Raw genomic sequence first — 16392 nt, forward strand, 5'->3', positions numbered from 1 at the left:
AGTTGAACAAGAAGATAGTTTGAGTGAGGGAAGGTCATGTCTGAAGAAATATTTATTTGAAGAGAGCCATTAAGCACAGATTCTTGAATTCAAAATGTATTCTAATAATGTGTGTCGATTTCAAAAATGCCTTAGATTCTACTGACAGAGAAACAACTGATAAAGAATCCGCGAATTTGGTGTAAGGACTAAATAAACTAATCTAATTCATTAAACACCTACAAACACAGTATCTAAAGAGAAATTTTTGGGAGAAATTCTTAGCCATTCGAAATGAACACTTGTGTACCCGCTGGATGATGGCCTAGCCTCTATTCTTTTTTAACTGCGTTCTAGAAGCACCAGTGGGATATTGAAACGGAAAACTGAATAAATGAAAGGTTTCATCATTAAGGTTAACAAGAAGAAACAAAAATACTGGAATAAACTGCCCGCATTTGCATATGACTCTGTTATGCTTTCTGAAAATGTGATAACAGATGTAATAGAAATTAATCTTTTAGAAGAAATGTAAAATAGGGTCAGCTTAAGAATTTTTGCCGACGTTTTAAACAGACACGGAAAATGAACCGAAATTTCTGAAAACAAGTATTGGCCAAATAGAGAAAATTAAAAAATTTAAATACTTTCGGGAGATAATCGAAGAAAATGGCTTAGAAAAAGATTCTGTAGAAGAAAGGATTCATAATATGTGAAGCGCATGTGGTATAACTAAAGGCCATTGCAATAAAAAAAAATTGTGTGTCTAAAAGTGCGAAAATAAGACATTACAGTGTAGTAGTGAAGCCAGAACGTCTATATGCAAGGTGATGTACAGCATTAAACTAAATTTGGATAAAGTAGAAATAATAGGAAGGCAAATTATTGGGAAAACACTAGGTGCACGAAAAACTAGCGTTACACCAGTGTTTATTTCTAAGGGCTGAGATATTTCTCCGAAAAATTTCTCTTTAGATATTGTGTCTGTAGGTGCTTTACGAATTAGATTAGTTTGTTAGTCGTTACACCAAAATCTCGGATTCCTTATCTGCAGTGTTTCTGTCAGGAGAATCTAAGGCGTTTTTGAAATCGACAAACATTATTAGAATACTTTTTGAATTCAGTAATCTGTGGTGAATTACAAATTAAATATTTGTTCAGAACATGATCTGCGTTTACTCAAACCATCTTAATGTTCAACTAAATTACTTTCCAGTGTTACATTTACTCTATTTGGTATGATCATGGAAATATATTTTACATGTAACTGGTAGTGAAGTATTTTAGCGGTCCAAGCGGTTGGAAATTACGAAGTAACGACGAAATTTATCGAAACATAGAGAACATACCTGAAGTAATGAGAAAACGAAGACTGGTATTTTTCTGAACATATATATCGAGCGCAAGGCAGCAGATATACCAAAAAGATCTTGCAATAATTATGGGATAAAAAGACAACACTTCGGTTGTATGAAGAGGAAAACGATTTAGAAAAAAATTGTATTGGTTTTGAAGAAACGACTGACAGGGAAGTGTTTAGCGATGAAGTTTTGAATATGGAAGGATTCCAAGGTAGGAGCGTGAAGAAAACTGGTCTGAACTGGTCAGAGGACAGGACAAAAGACGGGACACAGGTTGGATGCAAGAAAAGAAAAAGGATTTAGGTATAGTAATATTAAAACTGACAAGGAAGAGTTTAGGAAGAAGTACTAAAAATGGAAGGCAGGTGTATGGAACAAAAACTGGTCTGAATTGGTCAGAAGACAAACAGAAAAAATTGTGAATAAATGAAACGGTACTGAAAGTACAAGATTGGGAGGATGCTAACTATATGTGCAGACAACTAGCAGTTGCATACAAAACTTGTGGTTTGAAGATTAACTACCAATAATCACAATACTTGACTAATGAGTCACATGAGCTATACGTTGAAGGAAAGAAAATCAAAAAGAAGAACTTTCTGTTATTTGGGACCCATTTTAGATATAGAGGGAAAATCAGTCAGAAATCAATAAAATAATTACCGTGCTTAACTCAGTCTTATGGAGCAGGAATGTAATGAGCAGAAGTAAAAAATTAATATACAAATCTACAAGGTGTGGCTAGAAAAAAACCGGACTAGTACTGGTGAAACAATAAAACGAATGCAATAAGGCTGAAAGTCGCGTGGCCTGTCACGTGACTCTCGCTCCGCCTACTGCTCGAGTTTCATCTGCCTCCTGCACTGAGTCTGCCCGTGGCGTCGGAAAATGTTGAGTGTACAGAAAGAACAGCGTGTTAACATCAAATTTTGTTTCAAACTAGGAAAATCTGCAAGTGAAACGTTTGTAATGATACAACAAGTGTACGGCGATGATTGTTTATCGCGAACACAAGTGTTTGAGTGGTTTAAACGATTTAAAGATGGCCGCGAAGACACCAGTGATGACACTCGCACTGGCAGACCATTGTCAGCAAAAACTGATGCAAACATTGAAAAAATCGGTAAACTTGTTCGACAAGATCGCCGTTTAACAATCAGAGCAGTGTCTGAGTTAACAGGAGTTGACAAGGAAAGTGTTAGGCAGATTCTTCATGAAAGTTTCAACATGAACAAAGTGTGTTCAAAAATGGTTCCAAAGTGTCTCACAATTGAACAGAAGGAACGCCGAAGAATGATTTGTTCTGACATCCTGGAAAACATTGAAAGTGATCCCACCTTCTTACAAAATGTTATTACTTGCGATGAATCGTGGTTTTTTACTTACGATCCCGAAACTAAACGCCAATCGATGCATTGGAAAACTCCTGGTTCTCCACGACAAAAAAAAAAAGCACGAATGTCAAAATCGAAATTCAAGGCAATGATGATTGTTTTTTTTTTTTTTTTTGACATCAAAGGGATTGTGCACATTGATTGGGTACCATAGGGACAAACAGTGAATCAGCATTACTACATTAGCGTCCTGGCTACCCTACGTGAGCGAGTACGGAGAAAACGGAACGATTTGTGGAGAAAAAAGTCATGGATCCTTCACCAAGACAATGCCCCATCTCACAGTGCGTTGTCAGTGAAGACGTTTTTGGCAAAACACAACATTCCCATCTTAGATCATCCACCCTACTCACCTGATTTGGCCCCCTGTGACTTTTTTCTTTTCCCTAAAGTCAAGTCAGCTTTGAAATGAACTAGATTTGAGACTGTTGAAGCAGTAAAAGAAAAAGCGACGGAAGTAATGTATGGACTTACCGAAAATGATCTGCAGCATTGCTATGAACAGTGGAAAATTCGTATGGAGCGGTGTAGAGACCGAGGAGGAGAGTACATTGAAGGAGATAACATGAAATTGTAAATAAATGTTTTTTCCAGCATCAGTCCGGTTTTTTTCTAGCCGCACCTCGTATATTAGAGAGTGTGGTTCTGTATGGAACGGAGACCTGGACAATTAACCTGAACCACATTAAAATATTACAAGCTCTAAAGATGTACTTCTGGAGAAGATCGGCAAGACTATCCAGGAAATGGAAGATAAGGAACACCGAAATGACACGGAGAATGGAAATAAAAGAAAGAAACATGACGTAATGGATAGGAAGAAATTACAGTGGTACGGGGATGTACGACGAATGGAGGAAGCCAGAATACCAAAATTGATACTGGAGTGGGAACCGGAGGGGAGAAGAAGAAGAAGAGGACGATCTATGACCACCTGGCTCCAAAATGTACAGCACACAATGAGGAGAATGGGCGCAGAGGAAGAGGACACGAAAGATCGGAACACCTGGAGAAATATTTTGAAAATACAGTTTAAGAACGTTTATTCTTTGTATAGTTATTTTTCGAGTAAATTATTATGTTGAAGATAAGCCTCTGTAATGAGGAAAAGCTCAAAATAAAAAATTAAAAAAATCACATAAGGAATTACAATTAGCATGTGGTCCTTCGCTGGAGCATAAAAATATATCAAAAATTAGAAATTAAAACTCTAACTATTTAGTAAATTATGCACAGAAGGATTTGAAAACAAACATAATTATTTTTACGGCGCGTAAGGTTTTAATACACGGCAGGCTTTCTCGCCGCTAGGTGCGCTAGTGCCGCTGCAAGTATGAGATGAAAAAAGGGGGGGAGGCCACGACGTTTGGACTTTGGACCGCGGATTTACTTCAAATTTCGTACACTCGTAGTACTCCATGAAGACAACAAAATGTGCAAGCAGTAGCGCGAACTTCTAAAGCGTTATTGAGAAAATCGCAAGATAATTTCGGTCGTCAAGTGTATAACTGTGCGTGGCCAATTTTACCATGAAGCGGTGGCAGCCGAGTTATCGGTCAGAGGGTTAGCTGCCCTCTGTAATAAAATAAACTGAGTTAATGGATCAACGAGGAACTGAAACGGGTGTCTTGCGACGTCCGCACCGAGCAGATGCAACGAACAAAAGGGAACAAAATGAGATTAAAAAAAAAAGAAGTGGTTAGCGTTCAAGCTCCGTAATCGCTGGAATCTAGATCGAGACCCGTTCGTCAGATTTTTTTTTATTTCTAGCAAAGTCACTTTCTTTACCATTTATATTACAATTGATATAATGGGAACAATACGTGTAATCGGATGGACTTTTATTAAATTTGCAATGTTATTTGGCGGTCTACAAATTTTTACTATCACAAATAATATAATATTCATAATTATCGACCAGTAAACGACCAAATGCATAAAGTGTTACTGAAAATGTATGCTTGTCCATGATTTAAGAAATCCCTTATACCTGGAAGGAGCCCGAAACTACTTGTTACCTGCAAGTTTTGATCGGCACAGACGACTTTCGAAAGATGTACAATTAGTCGTCGCCTTCGACATTACGAGCACAAGTTGGAGGATGGTAATTTTCGTAAAAACATGGAAAACATCAAATTAAACGCCACCAGCTGCATTGAATAAATGCTATGTTTCCGCTTACGCAAGGTCTTTTGAGGTTTTCCGTGGAAAAACAAACCTTGTTAACAATTTCAAAAACCTCTCTTTCAGCCGATAATTTGCAAGCAAACCATGAATAACGCAGCATTTCCTTAAATATCGACCCTGACAATTGGTCATGCAGTATCGAGTGTATTTTGATAGCATCTTCACGAGAAGCAATTTGTCGTTCTCTTTCGATTAAATACGAACAATTTTGAAGACACGGACAAGCATACATTTTCAGTATCATTTTATGCGTTTGGTCATTTACTAGTCGATAGTTATGAGTATTATATTATTTGTGATAATAGCCGGCCGCGGTGGTCTCGCGGTTCTAGGCGCGCAGTCCGGAACCGTGGGACTGCTACGGTCGCAGGTTCGAATCCTGCCTCGGGCATGGATGTGTGTGATGTCCTTAGGTTAGTTAGGTTTAAGTAGTTCTAAGTTCTAGGGGACTGATAACCACAGCAGTTGAGTCCCATAGTGCTCAGAGCCATTTGAACCATTTGTGATAATAAAAATTTGTAGACTGCCAAATAACAATGTAAATTTAGTAGAAGTTCAGCCGATTACACGTATTTTTCCCATTATATCAATTTTAATATAAATAGTAAAGAAAATGACTGGGTTGAAAATAAAAAAAAACTGACGAACGGTACTCGACCCAGCGATCCTTTTTTAAGCCAAACTCAAATTCCTTTTTCCTTTAAGAACAAATTGTGAGGAATAAATAAGGAAAAGGTTTTTTCAAAAGAAAACAAAGACTCCAATTATACTGGTTTCTCCTTCCAGTAAACAAAAATGAGTCTCCTTCGCCTTGTTGGCGAAGAAGCAATCTTTTGGAACAAAAAAAAAGTTTCTCAAAGCCAAAATCAAATTTCTTTTTCCTTTAAGAAAAAGTCGTCGTGCGACTTGTAGTTAAAGTCCAGTTCTTACAGGAGCTCCTGAAGTGTATCCGCCTACAGCATGCCAGCTCGTCCAAACGTTGTCTTCTCATGGCGTAGGCGTGGGTTCTGGGTAGCAGATCTATTCAGTTCGGTTCGGTTTATTCAGTTTTCAGCTTCTCAGGGTTTGGACGTTCCAGCTACTAGGTGGGTCATCGAAAGTGCTCCGTAAGAAATTGGAAAAATATTGTTTATAGCGTGGGTTGCGTATCAGGACGCAGTGTCGTTCGTTGAGATAAGTCCAATATCCTAGCGTAGAAGTAAAAAAGATAGCGGATCGTGTGGCCACAGATCCAATTCACAGAGTGAGTTTTGGCGGAGGGGTAGAAAATCTTATCGGGGTACAAAAGCACGTGGACGTCGATCTGAGCCGGTGTCTGGCGAGTAAGAAACGCCAAAATTCGCCGCGCAAGTGTCCAGATGTCGAGCGGTGTGCCACAGTGGAACCGGTGGACATCCGTGTCATCCACTCCACAGTGGGTGCAGAGGGATGAATCGGCGAGATGGATGCGGTGCAGACGATCTCGGTTAACTTGTTTGCCATTCACGGTGATGTACCACGCTGATTGAACGTCTGATTCGAGAAGACGCGCATGGATCGCCTTCCATATGTGTCGCCACACGTACTGTGGATACTTACGTTCGATGGGGTTGGACGGGCGGCACTGTTGTAACAATTCGGAGACTGTTTTCGTGAGGTACAAACGTGTAAGTGGTAAGGACAGGTAGATACAACTGAACTCCAGGAAAAATTGTTGGATGTAATAAAAGGGGGTTGGAATGGTCGATACCAGTACTGGGGCGGACAAGGAGGCCGGTGAGAAGTTGTGAAGCAGGAGGCTAGTAAGGCTCTGCGGGCAACGATGCCAAAGTTTTAGTTGGGAGCTGACGTATAGTGCCTTGACACGAGTCGGCACTTGGATGAGTCCCACCCCGCCACGATCTCGTGGCAGTGCAAGGGATTCATACTGCACCTTGAATAACATCCCCGAGCTGACGAAGGAGCCGAAATCCATCAACAGTCGTCGCGCCAGGAGATTTTGGACTGGTAGTACTTGAGCCACGTGTGGTATACGGGAAGCATGATAAATGTTCACGTATTGCGCGCATTGGATAACGTCGAGAGCTCCTAGCCGGTGATCTGCGAAATTTGCTCTGATTGTCTGTAGCAAGCGTCTACCATTGATAGTCGCTGAGTGGCGCAGGTCTGCTGTGAAATCAAGTCCAAGACACCGTATGGTGGCGGCGACACTAAGGGGGGCAGCGCATCTCTCCGGCAAGCCCTCACCAATGAGCAGGACCTTAGATTTTGACACGTTGAGGCAGCTCCCCGACGCTTCGTCGTAAGTCGCCACCCATGTCAGTGCTGCTCGTACTTCATCTTCACTGCGCAGATATAGAACTATGTCGTCTGCGTAGGCTGTACAACAAAAACGGTGGCCTTGCACAGCCATGCCTTCTAAACGTTGGCGCATGCCCTGGAGCAGGGGATCCAAGGCGAAAGCATACAAAATCGTGGAAAGAGGGCATCCTTGTCGTACAGATCGTGCGATGACCAGGGACGGTGTAAGGCGACCACTGTACATGATTTTAGAGGTTGCACTACTCAACAGGCGCATAACCACTGTGACAATACCGCCAGGAAAACCCATATGCCGAAGAACTGTCCGTAAATAGAAGTGGTCAACACGGTCGAGAGCCTGGCTAAAGTCCAGTGAAGCCAAGGCGCCAGGGAGACGCTGATAATGCGCTAATGCTATCATGTCTCTGTAACGGAAAAGGGCCGTACGGATGTTGTTTTCGCCTCCTAGGGAAGTCTGGTCGCAGGATGTGACGTAACGTTCGACCTTCTTGAGTCGCGATGCCAGTAGTCGTGTGAATATTTTCATGTCGCTGTTGAGCAAAGCAATTGGTCGATAGTCCTGGACCCTCGATAACCCGCGCGGTTTATGTACGGGGATAATAATGCCTTCTAGAAAGGCGCTCGGGACCACTGTCATCGGTAACATCAGCTCTTGTGCGATTGCCGTCCACGTGGAAGCCAACAAATAGTGAAAACTTGTATAAAATTCGATGGGTATACCGTCAGGTCCAGGAGATCTGTTATCGGAACCCGCATTGATAGCATCTACCACTTCATCTGTGGTTACGTCGTCTTGGAGGTCATGCACTGCATCCTCCGGAAGAGTGTTCGTAGTAAGCTGAGCGACTTCTGTGATCAATGCTGCAGAATGCGGTACGGCTGCGTATAGCCCGGCAAAATGAGCAGGGAGAGTACGACCGATGCTTTGTTGGGTGTCGTGCCGGCGCCCTTCCACATCAGTGAGGACTTGGATCAGAGCTCGTCGTCGTCGTTGTCTTTCCTGAAGGAGGTGGAGCATCGACGGACGTTCTTGAGGGATGCGATTAGAAGCTCGAGAACGGACTACAGTGCCTTCCAAGTTACGCCGCATGATCAAGGAGATCTGCGCCTTCGTGCGATGGACCATCGACTGCCGGGCTGGCGAGAAAGGCATCGTCGTACAGTCACGTAGAATGATGTAGTAGAAGTGCAGGGTATGAGTTTGCCACGCCTTTAATTCCTTCCCATAACTCATCAGAGTCTTCCTGAGGGTCGGCTTTGCACAGGAGAGCCACCATGATAAGGTGGAGTCATAGGCTTCTCGACGATGGTGGCAGCGTGCCCACGCTTCTTCGACCATACGGCGACAGTCTGAGGAGGTCAGGTGAGCGACATTGAGTTTCGACAGACCACGACTATGCCACACTCGCTGTCGGGCGAGAGTGACGTCACAGAGGTACGCATCATGGTCTGAAAAGGCCAAGGGCCAGACTTCCGTATGACGTGTGCCATCAGCAAGGGAGCGGGTAACGTAGATGCGATCTATGCGGCTTGACGAGTGAGAGGTGTAGAATGTATAGCCCGGTTGAATTCCGTGGAGCTTCTTCCATGTGTCAACAAGTCGTAGACGGTCGATGACCACTGAGAGAGATGCACAAGGGGAATGTCGCGGGAGTTGGTCCGCGGGCCCTTGTGTCGAGTTAAAATCCCCACCGAGTACCAAATCGTCCTGCGGACCGGTGAAGAGGGGTGTGACGCTTTCGGCAAAAAAAGTTTGTCGGTCATGACGGCGGCCAGTGCCGGACGGAGCGTAGATATTAACAATACGCACGCCGAACAATGTGAGGGCCATACCTCGCGCAGTGGGGAGGTAGATGACGTCCTCTGCAGGGAGTCCGTCGCGTAGCAGGATGGCGAAGCCGCTACCGGTGTCGGATGCGGGGGAAACGTGGGCGTTGTATCCGGTGGGAACTAGGAAGTCAGCCACAAACACCTCTTGTAAGAGTGCTATACCCACATCCGCAGAGTAAATAGTGTCTCTGAACATGGCCAGTTTATGGGGGGCACGAATGGTGGCAAGATTCATCGTGGCGATACGATATTGCTGTGTACGGCCATCCTCAGTATTTGCAGAACGTGCGGTAGAAGTAGCCGGCAGGTGGAGACCCGGCGGTGGTGCCGCATTGGTGATAATTACTGGCGGGGCGCCAGCCCCAGTGCCGCCGTGGTGGACTCTTGTGCAGACACAGTGGCAGTCTGTTCCACTTCTTCAACGTCATCGGCCCAGGAAGCTGACGACGTGGACACGTGACGGTCACGTACTTCCGGAACGGGTGTTGTGGATTCCGCAACATGAGTGGCAGGGGGACCGCCGTCATCATTCGTTGACAACGGCGAGGACACGTCCCTGGCTGGGAGAGTAGGCGTCACAGGAGGGGCGCCTGTTGCTGCCACATCGCGTGACTGGACGCAATGTGGGAGATCACCGTCAGACATCAGGTCGACATCTCGTGGGGCCGTCTGAGGAAGGGCGTCATCGGAAGGCGTTCGTCGTCGTTTCCTGTGTTTGCGAGGCGACCGCTGTTTTCTGATGTGGCCTTCTGAATCAGAATGAGGTCGCCCGTCGTCTGACGCCGAACCCGTCAGGACAAAGGCAGACGTCGGCACGACACCGAGGTCGACGTCCATGGTTCCAACAGGAACATCGGTTTCGGTCTGCAACCCGGACGGTCCTGAAGCGAGCACTGGAGGCGACGCCGTGCTTGGGTCCTCGGCGCGTAGTGCTGCGGCGAGTGGCGTTGACGATGCTGCTGGCGCAATCGAGATTGGTACGACGGGGTCCCGTGCAACCTTGGCGTAGGTAATGGGTAAGGACGTCACCGTCGAAGCCTGGGTCTCTTCACGTAACGGCGTCTGTATTAAACGGCGGTGTAAGCATTCGGAACGTACATGTCCCTCCTGGCCACATCCTGCGCACGTTAGTGGCTGTCCACCGTACATGACGATGGCTCTCACACCGCCAATCAGCAGGTACGATGGGACATGTTTCGTCAGCTCAATTTTTATTTGCCGGACGCCATTTAATACGGGCTAGGTCGTAAATGTTTGCCACTTCTCCGCGACGTGACCCAAGACGGTGCCATATGGTTGGAAAGCGGCAATGACCACATCCTGAGGCACCTCGAACGGGAGCTCAAACACCCGCAATGTCCGGAGACCGAATCCAGTATGGGCGACTGTCACAGCACCCATATGTCCATCAGAGTGTTTAAATTTCAGTCCGGTGGCATGACGGTGAATTATGTCATTGCAAATTTCCTCCGTCGACATCTTGATTTAGACAACACTTCCAGTGATGGAAAAATGTATGCCGATTACGTCCTGGGGGTTCAAACGTAGATCCTCACGTATGAACTGTTCGACTTCGAAAGCTCTGGGTCGTGGATGTTCGGCCTGAAACGTTACTTTGATCGTTGCACGGCGGTACGAGTGCGCCATGGAGTACGTTAGTACTGGACTCGATAGACACAAACACCGCGACGTGGAAGTAAACACCACCGAGAACGGAGCGTCGGACGGCGCGCGGAGCAGCTCCGCACGCTAACACGGCTGCGAGCCGACTGTCCACTCGGCTGCCACCGCTTCAAGGTAAAAATGACCACGTATAGTTATTCATTTGACGACCGAAATTATCTTGCGTTTTTCTCAATAACGCTTGAGAAGTACGCGCTACTGGTTACACATTTTGTTGTCCTCATGGAGTACTACGAGTGGACGAAGTCCGCAGTAAATCCGCGTACCAAACGTCGTGGTCTCCCCTTGTTAGACAGCTGCATGTGTCGCGACTGTGTATTATACAGGGTGTTACAAAAAGGTACGGCCAAACTTTTAGGAAACATTCTTCACACAGAAATAAAGAAAAGAAGTTATGTGGACATGTGTCCGGAAACGCTTAATTGCCATGTTAGAGCTCATTTTAGTTTCGTCAGTATGTACTGTACTTCCTCGATTCACCGCCAGTTGGCCCAATTGAAGGAAGGTAATGTTAACTTCGGTGCTTGTGTTGACATGCGACCCTTTGCTCTACAGTACTAGCATCAAGCACATCAGTACATAGCATCAACAGGTTAGTGGTTTTGCAGTCTGTGCAATGTTTACAAATGCGGAGTTGGCAGATGCCCATTTGATGTATGGATTAGCACGGGGCAATAGCCGTGGCGCGGTACGTTTGTATCGAGACAGATTTCCAGAACGAAGGTGTCCCGACAGGAAGACGTTCGAAGCAATTGATCGGCGTCTTAGGGAGCACGGAACATTCCCGCCTATGACTCGCGACTGGGGAAGACCTAGAACGACGAGGACACCTGCAATGGACGAGGCAATTCTTCGTGCAGTTGACGATAACCCTATTGTCAGCGTCAGAGAAGTAGCTGCTGTACAAGATAACGTTGACCACGTCACTGTATGGAGAGTGCTACGGGAGAACCAGTTGTTTCCGTACCATTTACAGCGTGTGCAGGCACTATCAGTAGCTGATTGGCCTCCACAGGTACACTTCTGCGAATGGTTCATCCAACAATGTGTCAATCCTCATTTCTGTGTAAATGTTCTCTTTACGGATGAGGCTTCATTCCAACGTGATCAAATTGTAAATTTTCACAATAAACATTTGTGGGCTGACGAGAATCCGCACGCAATTGTGCAATAACGTCATCAACACAGATTTTCTGTGAACGTTTGGGCAGCCATTGTTGGTGATGTCTTGATTGGGCCCCATGTTCTTCCACCTACGCTCAATGGAGCACGTAATCATGATTTCATACGGGATACTCTACCTGTGCTGCCTTTACAAGTACGACACAACATATGGTTCATGCACGATGGAGCTCCTGCACATTTCTGTCGAAGTGTTCGTACGCTTCTCAACAACAGATTCGGTGACCCACGGATTGCTAGAGGCGGACCAATTCCATGGCCTCCACGCTCTCCTGACCTCAACCCTCTTGACTTTCATTTACGGGGTCATTTGAAAGCTCTTGTCTACGCAACCCCGGTACGAAATGTAGAGACTCTTCGTGCTCGTGTTGTGGACGGCTGTGATACAATACGCCATTCTCCAGGGCTGCATCAGCGCATCAGGGATTCCACGCGACGGAGGGTGGATGAATGTATCCTCGCTAACGGAGGACATTTTGAACATTTCCTGTAACAAAGTGTTTGAAGTCACGCTGGTACGTTCTGTTGCTGCGTGTTTCCATTCCATGATTAATGTGATTTGAAGAGAAGTAATAAAATGAGCTCTAACATGGGAAGTAAGCGTTTCCGGACACATGTCCACATAACTTCTTTTCTTTCTTTGTGTGTGAGGAATGTTTTCTGAAAGTTTGGCCGTACCTTTTTGTAACACCCTGAAGAATGTGGAGGCGACTGCAGACCGATCGTCGGTGTTCGCGCAGGTTGTACTCCGAAATGTGTAGCGAGCTGCGAGCGGCTCGACAGTTCAGGGAGCGTGCCTCCGCATAGCGTCTTCCGTTCCTCAGGCACCTAGAAAGAGCGGCAGCCTCGAGCGGCGACGGCGGAAGCTCTCTTCTGGCACGTGTATCGGAAGGCCCGTATAAACTAAAGCCCCGCGCCGCTAAAGCCCGCCAGCGCATAATCCCTCAGACTTAGGCCCCGCGCGTCGGATGCAAAGAAGCCGATCTAGAGGCGGCTCGTGCGTCGCGAATTATTCACGGTCTAATTGCCGCGCCGCCATAATCACCTTCCTCAGCTCGGGCTCCAGACCGATTTGTTACTGCGGGGGGGATTAGGTACCAGCTAGCGGTGCGCCAACAACTGCTACCGTTCAACAGACTTCTGCGCCGGTTCCGTCGGCGGCGCTGCGGTGTGGTAGTGGTGCAGCCTCGTATCTAAAGTTGGTCGTTGTGGAGCTTAGACGGCAGTAGTGCGGCCAGGTGTGTAGCAAATATGTAGAGGGGTGGGGAGTTGATGGCAGATAACTTGGTCCTTATCGTTGTAGAACAATCTGCAGTGGTGGGTAGGCACTGGGAATAATTTACTGCCGTGTTTGGACTCAGTGGAGCCGAGAGTGCCGGAGACTGTTATCTCGGAAGCTACTTGGCCGTGCCAGTGCACCGTGGCGCACAAAGCAATGCAGATTTTAATATGACTGTATGGCCAAACGACACTACTCGCCATTGAAATTGCTACACCACGAAGATGACGTGCTACAGACGCGAAATTTAACCGACAGGAAGAAGATGCTGTGGTATGCAAATGATTAGATTTTCAGAGCATTCACACAAGGTTGGCGCCGGTGGCGACACCTACAACGTGCTGACATGAGGAAAGTTTCCAACCGATTTCTCACACACAAACAGCAGTTGACCGGCGTTGCCTGGTGAAACGTTGCTGTGATGCCTCGTGTAAGGAGGAGAAATGCGTACCATCACGTTTCCGGCTTTGATAATGTTCGGATTGTACCCTACCGCGATTGCGGTTTATCGTATCGCGACATTGCTGCTCGCGTTGGTCGAGATCCAATGACTGTTAGCACAATATGGAATCGGTGGGTTCAGGAGAGTAATACGGAACGCCGTGCTATATCCCAACGGCCTCGTATCACTAGCAGTCGAGATGACAGGCATCTTATCCGCATGGCTGTAACGGATCGTGCAGCCACGTCTCGGTCCCTGAGTCATCACATGGGGACATTTCCAAGACAACAACCATCCGCACGAACAGTTCGACGACGTTTGTAGCAGCATAGACTATCAGCTCGGAGACCATGGCTGCTGTTACCCTTGACGCTGCATCACAGACAGGAGCGCCTGTGATGGTGTACTCAACGACGAACCTCGATGCACGATCGGCGAAACGTCATTTTTTCGGATGAATCCAGGATCATAATGGTCGCATCCGTGTTTGGCGACATCGCGGTGAACGCACATTGGAACTGCGTATTCGGTATCGCCATACTGGCGTATCACTCGGCGTGATGGCATGGGGTGTCATTGGTTCCACGTCTCGGTCACCTCTTGTTCGCATTGACGGCACTTTTAACAGTGAACGTTACATTTCAGATGTGTTTCTACCCGTGGCTCTACCATTCTTTTGATCCCTGTGAAACCCTACATTTCAGCAGGACAATGCACGACCGCATGTTGCAGGTCCTGTACGGGTCTTTCTGGATACAGAAAATTTTCGACTGCTGCCCTGGCCAGCACATTCTCCAGATCTCTCACCAATTGAAAACGTCTAGTCAGGGGTGGCCGGGCAACTGGCTCGTCACAATACGCCAGTCACTACTCTTGATGAACTGTGGTATCGTGTTGAAGCTGCATGGGCAGCTGTACCTGTACACGCCATCCAAGCTTTGTTTGACTCAATGTCCAGGCGTATGAAGGCCGTTATTACGGCCAGAGGTGGTGATTCTGGGTACTGATTTCTCAGCATCTATGCACCCAAATTGCGCCAAAATGTAATCACATGTCAGTTCTAGTATAATATATTTGTCCAATGAATACCCGTTTAGCATCTGCATTTCTTCTTGGTGTAGCAATTTTATTGGCCACTAGTGTACATGAACAGTTGACTAAAATATAATGCGAAGCAAATACATTCACATCCTCTGCGAATTTCAGTGATGAAATATTCTCGGTTTATCAGCTGTGTGACAGCGTCGTCTTAAAGGAGTCTTTCAGCGAAACTTTTCTGGAACGTTAAATCTCTCAAGCGGACTGGGAGTCGATTCCGGGACCATGGTTTAAAATTTCCAGAAAATTTTCAAAACAGCATACACTAGGGCTGTACAGTGAAAAATTCATTATGGAAAGTAACTGAATGCTATTGGGCTGGTACGTAAGTTCGTAGCGTTTCTCCATAAGTTTAATAAATACGACAGATATACGTAAAGAGACTTAAATCATCAATAAAATGTTATCCTTCATTATTTGCAACTCTGGGGTAACTTTTCGATTCCGCGACTGTAGAAATCGTGTGGTATTGAGACGAAGAAGACATCGAGCCACGTTCGGAGCGCATATTCGACCGGAAGGGAAGTTCCTTGAAGGTTGTCCGGCAGAGAGCGGAAAAGGTGAAAATATGTGAGCGCAAGATCAGATGAATAAGGTGGGTGCGGAATGACTTCCTAACCCAACTCCTGTATAGCGTTTTTGTCAGTCTAGCAGAATGAGGGCGGGCGTTATCGTGGAGCAGTATACCTTCACGAAGTTTTCCTGGTCATTGTTCTTGGATTCTGTCTGCAGTACGTCTCAGTTGTTGACAAATAAATGTCAGCAGTGAGGGTTATACCTCGGGGAAGCAATTCGTAGTACACGACACCGTCGCTCTTCCTCCAGATGCGGAACACTATCTTTTGTGAATGAGCGCAGGTCTTTATACGGGGAGTTGCTGCTTCGTTTGGCCTCAACCACTGCTTCCTTTCCTTATGTTAGCACAAAGACACCATTTCTCGTCACCAGTAACGGTACACGATAGGACTGGTCGGTGTTGTTCACGAGCAAACTGATGACGAGCAAGCAGAGACGCACCTATAGCCAACCGCTAATTTTTTTGATTTTGGCTCAGAGCATGCTCTACCCATACATCCGATTTCAGAAACCTCCCCACTGCATGCAAATGTTGTATGATGGCCGAATGATCAAATTTTCCAGGTTTGAGTCCTCTCTCGGGCTGGGCGTGTGTGTGTATGTGTGTGTGTGTGTGTGTGTGTGTGTGTGTGTTTAAATGTCCAGTTAAATTAATAGTTCAAAACAGTGCCAACCATCACGGTATGCTACGCTATATTCTTGCTATAGGACACAGCAAGATCGCTCAGCTCCATTACTGCCAGTTTTCTGGAACAGCCACCATGTAACGCAAGTAAGCTATGAATCATCCACCGGTAGTGGAGTGTGAAAGAATTCATATTACTCAGTGTTCGGAAGGAGATACGACCCAGACGAGTAGCTGGATTTATCAGACACAGCTTACTATCTATCACTTCCCACTTCTTTCTCAAAATTAATTATATACAGTACAATCACCCATTGGAGTAGGTTTTGCAGTATCTCCATATTCTGTCTGTGGTGCGAGTACGTAGTGGCTTACCAACAGCAACAGATGCGTTTTGGTAGCATGGTATGTCCACACAGTCTCGGTCAATATTAGCGTACTGTATTTCTCAGAGT

Source organism: Schistocerca nitens, chromosome 2 (assembly GCF_023898315.1).
Source record: "Schistocerca nitens isolate TAMUIC-IGC-003100 chromosome 2, iqSchNite1.1, whole genome shotgun sequence".
NCBI lineage: Eukaryota > Metazoa > Arthropoda > Insecta > Orthoptera > Acrididae > Schistocerca > Schistocerca nitens.